Here is an 8,701-nt window from a genome sequence, read left to right on the forward strand (position 1 = left end):
TAAACACAGCACCAACCTCTCAGGGGTTAGAAATGAAGACAATGTGGAAGTGCCAAAAACTTTAGTTGTCACGAGTGGCCATATCACGCTGGCTCTAAAAGCAGGTCTGTCCCCACAGAATTCCATGTAAAAATGGCTAACTTTGCAGCAGGAATAAGCATGTTTACAACCTGGTTCAAACTGGTTTTCTGTCTAACATACAGGCTATGGATGCACCTTTTAGGCTCTCTAGCATTAGTTGTAACTTGGCATTCTACCTTTGCTAGAATGCGCTCACGTCTGGCTCTAAAAAAAAACAAGATTCTAGCAGCCACAGTTTTGAAACTGAGGTATCTGAGTGCATATTTTAAAAGTAATCTTTGAGGATAACCTGCATATATATATAGCCAAATGCTTGCAAGGTTTTTAAGTAATCTAGAATTCACCCTAAAATGAAACCAAACTCATATCTCCATTTTTCAGGGATAACTATCAAAGCAGTTTGTTAAGCTCCTTATTTATGAAAATCCATCTGTGGATTTTCTTAGGTGATTATCTAACTAAGGTCGCAGGGTTGTGAAGCCAATGCCGATGTCCCATCTGAACTGACATTTCGCAAAAGGCGTCACTAGTTCATCACACAGAGAAGCAGGCAATCACTCACACTCACTGCCAATTGACCCATCATAAATGTCTTTGGTGGCACAGGAAGAACACACAAACTCCACACAGAAAGTCCTCGGCAGCAAATTCAAATCGTCTTCCTCTGAGGAGACAGTACTAACCACTGTGCCAGAAGTGTAAAAAAATTAAATTTTAATATCACAAGAGCTCACGAATATAGCAATCAGACAAATAGTTGCCTATATAAACTGCAGTAAATGAACACATTTCTTTCTCTATTACTCTTCCCGAACAGTTTATGCCGTAATGCAGGTTACCCCAGATGAATGTAGTAGCTGTAACTGTAATTTATACTCTGTGCATACAGCATGTTTGCACTAGATGTGAGAATATTCTTTTTGTGGAGCTGAAATATGGAACCACGACTTGGTTCAGTTGTTAAGTATAGGTTTCCATTCTCTCCATAGACATTTAAAAAAATGCTGAACCCTAATCATGAGCTAAAATAGCAATTGCTTTGAAAAAGCTGAAAATTGCAGCTCTCTAACATAAAGGAGAGACATGCAATATGTTTTTTCCCCAAACTTGTACCTTAAAATGGCACCTAACTGTAACAGCAAGATATTTCTTGTGTTATCACAATGTTTTTGCTTTTAATGTGCCATGTTATGGCATTAAATTCTCAACCCAAACATGACCTAACCCAAAATATTTCGGATGCCAACATAAAATGGCAGGAAAAGGTTTAAAGAAGCACCAGATGCGCCTAAAATAGCATGATATTTATATACAATCCCATGTGATAATGTAGAAAAAGAAGAATTTAAACTCACACAGCAAACAAGCATTCCTTTAAAACCACCTGAAGACAGCAGGGTGTAAGTACATACCTAGGAGGAAAGAGTTTTTTAAAGTTATGTAACTCTTTAAAGGCCATACTCAGAATTGGAATTGAAAACATATCCTGGAAACATCACAGGGAAGCTGCAAAGCAGGGTGGAATATGAATTACTTTTCCATGAATGGCCCACACATGCTCAAATTAAAATAAATGGCAGCTAGCTTAATGATATAACTGCATGTGTCATGAGAAAGGTGCTTTCAGATGGAAGCAGTCTCCAATCTGAGGTCCACACCCTGCCGCATGTGAGAAACAAACACACCATCTGGGGTATCGATACAGTACATGTGCGCAATGAAGTAACCATGGGAACAGCAGAGTAATCAAACCATCATGAAGGGATGTTTTCAATCAACAACAATGTATTCCCCACTCACTTTACTAGAGCAGTCCATAACAATATATAAAAGACATCATGCTCAATTCTGCCACCAGCTAATTTGATAAAGATAGCTAACTTTGGCTAGCATCAACACTCAAGCTAACCGTTTGCAATATTTAGTTTGTACAATCAGGATATCACATTTCTACTTTATTGCTGCACCATTTTTCACTGACACACACATTTACAATATTGCTAGCTGTTGACACAATAAGAGCTGCTTTGATAGTACTCTGCCTTTACACAAAACATTACCAGAGGACACGGTCACAAGAGTACATTCTTCTCGTCTCAGAACAAACAGCTCGCTGAGCCTCCCTTTACTGACATGTGCCTTTTAGTTTATATCCCTGTAAATTTAAATATGTACATTACAGCTCCGGGCAGTCCAACCCGGCCAAAATTAAATTTTCCTCCTTCTCGTGACCTCAACATAAAATGTGATCTCTGACAATTGTGATAAATCCCATGCTTCCACGGTGCGTGCACACAAGTCCCTCACTGCCCGCATGCTTCTCATTAAAAATGAATTGAATAGTAGCGGGTGTCGCTTTTCATGTGAAAAGGGTGTAAAGCAGTAAAGTGAGTGAAGGGGGAAATATATTACAGCCCAGAAACATTTTGCAGGCATACCAAACCCCTAAAGTGTTCCTGTTGGTTACAAACTGCTTTTGAACTTCCGTGATTTGATATTTCTCGAGATGAAGACATTGTCAAAACACATCCTGGCAGTCCTCTCCACAAAGTATTCAAATTAAACCATCAAAGGAGATACGTTATATTTTCTTAATGCAGATCTGTCATATATAGTAAATAGCTTTTAAAAAATTCAAGGGGATGCCTTTTTTGCTTTGGTTTGTGAATGCATTAAGAGGGGAAAATAAAATCAAAAACATGTCTGCTATTTTTTTTAAAAATATGTATCACAGTTGCATTTCAATCAGGAAAAAAACAGGACTTTCTTCACTTCAAACAAACAAACTAATGGACATACTTTCAAAAGGCCAATTTGGTTTCACCGATGACAGCCTTCTCTAAGAAAAAGATTTCTTTGAGGGAATTTCTACTATTTTATAGAATCTCTAACAATCTGTTGAGATGGTCAATACAACCATCCAGTATTATGTTGGGAACATATGTGCACATGTTTGTCTTGTTGTTCACTAATTTTAATAAACCAAAATGAAAAATAACAGAGAGGTTATCCAGTTAAATGCATGCCTTGACTATCAACTGACTGATTAAAGTGATTATGCATATATATAATTTGAGCACACAACAGTGTATCCATCCTGGGAAAGTATTCCTAATTTACCAACTGTGAAATTACGTCATCATTTTTGTCTGAGTATTTAAATTAAAATAGTACAAAAAACCCCACATATACAGACTGATGGACTCTTTACAACCAATAATCAACTTTCCTCCAAAACATTGTCACAATTTATTGCTCATAGCCTCAGCATGTGCCGTGCCTCTCTGTCACAGTTGTGAACAGCATATTCACTGCAAACAACCCTTTTGAGAGCTTTTCAGATGCATCTAATCCTATTAACAGGGAGGTGTAATTGACAAATAACTTTGTACTTGCTCAGCACTCTCATTGCATCATATTACGGCAGAATAAACTGTAATATGAAGAGCCCTTAGCGATAAAGAAGTATGCACTAAGCCATCTGTCCTTTATCGTTTTATAATGCCAACGCTTTCACATAAAGAAAACAGTTGTGTAACATTTTACCTGCAGCCCACAACACTTGCTCACAGTTCATGACTTCAAAACAGAACTTGTGTTTATTATTTAATAAAAATGGAAGTGGCCACATGTGCTTGCTATACAGACGGAGAAACTGTGATCACTGTGATTTAGTCAAAAGAAATATTTTAATGCAAATTTGTTCATAAATATCACTTTGATTAGCTATATTATTTGAAACACCATAGGCATTTTCAAATACAGCATACACCTACACAGTGGAGAAGTTGCACTCAGTTAAGTTGCAATCACTGACTGCTGTTTTTCTCTATAGAGTTACTTAAAACAGTCTGTCTGATCAGAATGTGGGGCTGTGACACAAAAACTTTAGAGAACATTTCTTAAATTATATTTGTAGCTGTATTTTATTACACGTGATCTTTCTAGTTTGTGTGTAATCGTCAATCATCGACCATGGTAAAACCACCTGCTATCTTTTTCACATCTTTCTTATGCCAGCTCTGACCCATCAGAGCATGGATACAGTGGGTCTGCGATATCCTGTGGTGTGTGTGGCACCAGGCTTTTGGCTGCATATCCTTCGGTTCCTGGTTGCAGTATGGGGCCTCTGTGGATCTGGCTTACATCTTGCAGATAATTGATCAGATTGGGATCGAGGGAGTTTGAAGGCTGGGTCAATGTCAATGCTGTGGGAGTGTGATTGATCTGGAACAATCCTTAAGTGGGTGGTCAGCCACATGAATACCAGCACACATGGAGAACATTGCATTATAATGAGATAATCGGTGCCGTTTGTTTCACTGGTCAGTAGTTATAATGTTGTGGCTGGTCTGTGCATGATTTTGTAGGTCAACTCCCAAGACTGAAAAAGGAAGCCAATGTAAAATACATTGATAAAATGGATAAGTGCAGTATCCATTGAAATCTAGTTCAGTCTGGCTCCTAAATACAGTTCATTGCCATAGACTCCTTTGTTAAAATGACATCTTTACAAGGTTAAGAAACTTTACATGCTTCATATATGACTTACATGGTCCACAAAACTGGGCATCTCTCTGGATAGCTTCCTTCATAATAACTGTAATATAACTGCACTGTACTTTTGTGGGCTATGGGCATGGCTCCTTTGTTTTGGGAAACCTGCCAATCAGTTTGCTGTAGCTACAGGTATCTGATGCACTCAACGTCCACTAATGGGAGACACTGGTAGACCTTTCCACCATGTTTGCCGCTTTGGTGGCCTTTGGAGCTTTTTAATGGACCTATCTGACAAAATCACTGCCTGCTGTGGTACAGACCATCCACAAAGGTTTGCTAAGTGAAGTTCTAGTATTTTAACCTCTTACTTTGTGCTTATTAGATGTCTGTACCTTCATGTCCACCCATGCAGCTTTAAAATCAAGCTGATAGCTTATCACTAAATCTTATCCCAATATAGCAACATCTGCCTTTGAAAACTTAACAAGGTGCTGAGTGAAAATGTGCAGTCTAAAACCAATGGGTGACTTTATGTTGGCTGCATCTATCTTCTAGACCCACGCATGAGTGGAAATGTACCTTCAGCTCATCTCAATCTGGTGATCAGTCAGACAGCAACTATTGTATGGATTGCCCTGTACAGACATTCAGAATAGTAATAAGAAGAAGCTTTATTGTGCTTGAGTAGCACAAACGCTAGTATGCTATAATGTTAAACCCAGATGGTGAACATGGCAAACATGACATCTGCTTTAATAGCCAAACATGTCAGTATCCCTGTGAGCATATTAGCGCAAAGCACCTAACATGTGTTCTTTAACAAGTAAAAATGGGCCAATCTGTAAATTTAAATTATACAGGGACTTTAAATGACATAGGGGCACACTGGAGACAAATATACCTTAAATTGGAGAATTCATTGCTCAGTTAGCGTTTCCCTGGGCTGACTGACTGCCAGATGAAGTCTGATTGCCAAGAAACACTTCCATCTACTTTACAAACTGTAATCTAATCCTCCTACCTTGACTCCTAGTTATGTGCCCTTATAGCCTTGTAAAAGATTAATTATCGCATAAAGCCACCATTATTAGTAGCATCCTGCGATGCTGCAAAAATGGATTCAGCACACAAGTGATACCTCAACCCCATGCACATGCAGACACATGCGCACTCAACCTACACAGAAGTCAGACTTTTCATTCCAAATATTTCTTTTTTGAAATCAAACCAGTGAAATCTGTGGAGTCCCTCCGTCTGTAATTCAGCCACCTCCACCAGTCTAAGTGGGCGCAACACGCTGCCTGCCTCCTTGAGTCCAATATACCACCCTCATATTTCAATCAATAATCAGGTGGGGATACAATTAGTAACTTGGAAGGCTTGTGAGAGTCACGTGACGGATCAATCGAGCAGAGAGGCGGCGCACTCATTGAGGTGATTCACAGCCCAACAGTTTGTCCCACGCTCAGCCTGAATCCATGCCGTCTATCTTCTTTATATGAAGCTTTCAAGGCTGGAAATATGCATCTGTCAAATGTCCCCCATTACTCCGGCTGCCTGTCACACCTGGGGCAGCTCACAACCAACCAGAAAAAAAGACGGAGTGTAGCTGTCAGCACAGAACCCTCAGCGGACTGAAAAGGCACCAGCTTCCCCATTTCTCTGTCTCTCATTTCCTCAAAACGCGGATATTTTTCTGGGTCTCCAGCTGAATGCTGGGTTAATGAAAGAGGCTGTGTCAGGCAAGCTGAGGCAGCTTCTTTTTGCTCTAGAAAACATTAACACATCTGGTAACCTATATGGCCAACATACAGCACATACTGCACAAAAGACGTTTACATCTCTTGGTTTGTAGTTCTGTCACTGATTTTGTATCATTAACAGATGTCAAAAAAGCCCATACCATGCCTTTCCTCGTTGCTGTGTGCAGTGTGGGTTGCATTGCCAAGCAAACAGCATAAATGCCTCAGAACTGTTGTGGAATATGGCAAGTCTGGTTAAAATGAGCAAGTTTTCTTTGTGTGTCCATAAATTAAAATGCAGTTTCAGCTCCAGCTGTTAGTGTTTCCACTGCAGTGTATCTGGTTGTTCTCTCACCTCAACAACCAGTGTCTTTTCACATCACAAAGCTATTTCTCTCATTTCTCTCCACAGTCCAAGAGAGCACTGCAAACTATGTCATGAATGAAATATAAGCACACCGCTGTATTACTTATGAGACCCGACGCAACTTTGCTCAGAGCTATTTTCAGATTTCATTTAAATTCATCAGTATGATGAATATTCTTACACCCCAGAAACGACCAATAGGGCACCGGTCCTCGAGAAAATATTAGCTAAAGATGAACTTGAAAGATTACTTATCAGCAAAGACCACCTTTCAACATTCATCATTACAGCAAAGGCTCTCTTGCAAAGGTGCTCCAAAGCAGACAAACTCACCATGAGACATGATTTAAGTGACACTAATGTGCTTCACTGTTGCATTGCACAAGTACAATTGCATGGTCCTATTGTTTATTTAAACTTCAAAGGCTAAGCGTTGCTCATGGGGCAGTCTTAAACTCATTTTAACATCTCCGAAATGAGGGAGGCAAAAAGCAAGGTCTGCTTCTGTAATTTATGCAAATTTATATAGTCATTTGCATTTATAAAGATTACACTTTGAAAGGGAACTGTTTTCACAAATGCTATATCCATGACCAGCAATTACTATATAGTTAACACTATGACCTAACCTTCTCTTGTAACACGCAGTTGTAGAAAAACCTACTGATTCTCTCACTTGCTCATTTCAGTAGGCATAGATTTGCAATGTAACCATCTTAAGCCAAGATTAAAAGAATACATTAAAAAAAAAATCTAGTCAGTCATACTGTATAGCCTCAGATGTTCTCACAGACTCTGAAGATGAGAAAAACTGTTCTTGCATAGAACACTAATAGCTTTACTATCGTGTTTTTCTTTGTTGTACACAAAGTCACATGTGATCACTCTATAAATATACCAAAGAGAAAAATATCTTTGTTCAGGAAGGATGACAGGTCCTGATAAACTGCGTCCGCTGGGCACCTGCCGATCTGTGAACACTTGAGCTTCCCTAACTCTTAACTCACTTTGTACCACCAGCTTCGACCAGCGAAAGCCCATTTGCTTCTCTGTTTTGTCCCATGCTGCAGGCTTTATTTCTCATTCTTTCAGCCTCATTGCTCATCTTTGTTTAATGCATAATATCTGTGTTTTCCTTTTTATCTAAGGGTATATTCAGTCCTACCTATCAGGTACACTCCTCTGCCTGAAGTAAAATTCCTGAAGTTGTTATTGTCACAACTTATTTGCAATAAAAGCACTTACAAAATGACATTTGAGTTCCTCAACTTTGCTCAGACTGTCTCTCTTAAAATAATCAGACCTCCACTTCAAATTCATCACAGCAAACAGAGCAAGGAGAAACTAGAAATGTGGAAAAATCAATTTGTCCACTACGGGAAGCAAGCAATCAGGCTTTATGCTTTAAATTTTATGAACCCTCATTGCAAAGCGAAGAAAAAACAAACCAAAAAGAAAAAAGGGTCTTACCTGAGCTCTTGCTGATGCTGATGCTGTAACAGATCCTATCTGTGTCTATGGTTCAGAATCACAGAGAAAGAAGGAGAGAGAGAAGGGGGGAAAGGCAAGGAGAGAGGAGGGGCAAGCAGAGCGCAGAGAAAGAGAGGGAGCAGGAGGAATCAGGGAGAAGGCGAGAAAGTGTCTGTGGACCAAACGGGAGAAATAGCCAGAGAGGAGACAGCAGGGATAGTGGTGCTCTCACACAGCGCGGCGTTACACTGAAGGGGATGTGCTGGCTCTAGGAGGTGGTACTTCTCAGCCAAATGACATCTGCCTCTCTCTTAAAAACCATTGGCTAAAAGGAATGATTTCCTAATAAGCCATCCCTGCTGTCTCCAAGTGAACACACCCCCTCCTTCTTTCCCACTGCATATGCATACGCAGATGTATGCACACCCACCCACTCTAACACACACATAGACACGCATACACACCTACACATGCACAAAGACACAGACCAATATTCTTTTTTTCCGTGCAGTCTGCAAAGATTGTCTTTGCCACTTCATTT

General features: G+C 39.7%; 1 protein-coding gene across 2 annotated transcripts in view; it reads right to left on the reverse strand.

Annotated features, from left to right (window-relative positions):
* thsd7ba (thrombospondin, type I, domain containing 7Ba) overlaps nucleotides 1–8,430 on the reverse strand; it is a 185,870-nt gene extending 177,440 nt beyond the window's left edge. The window contains exon 1 of one of the 2 annotated variants that reach the window (XM_084954740.1): nucleotides 8,161–8,427. The gene's annotated coding sequence lies outside the window, so the exon portion shown is untranslated. Of the gene's footprint in view, nucleotides 1–8,160 lie in introns of both variants that reach the window. The other variant, XM_084954741.1, reaches the window with a different exon arrangement.
* Between the last annotated feature and the right edge of the window lie 271 nt (nucleotides 8,431–8,701).

This window comes from Perissodus microlepis, chromosome 16 (assembly GCF_051167445.1).
Source record: "Perissodus microlepis isolate ML-2025 ecotype Zambia chromosome 16, ASM5116744v1, whole genome shotgun sequence".
In the NCBI taxonomy this organism is placed as follows: domain Eukaryota; kingdom Metazoa; phylum Chordata; class Actinopteri; order Cichliformes; family Cichlidae; genus Perissodus; species Perissodus microlepis.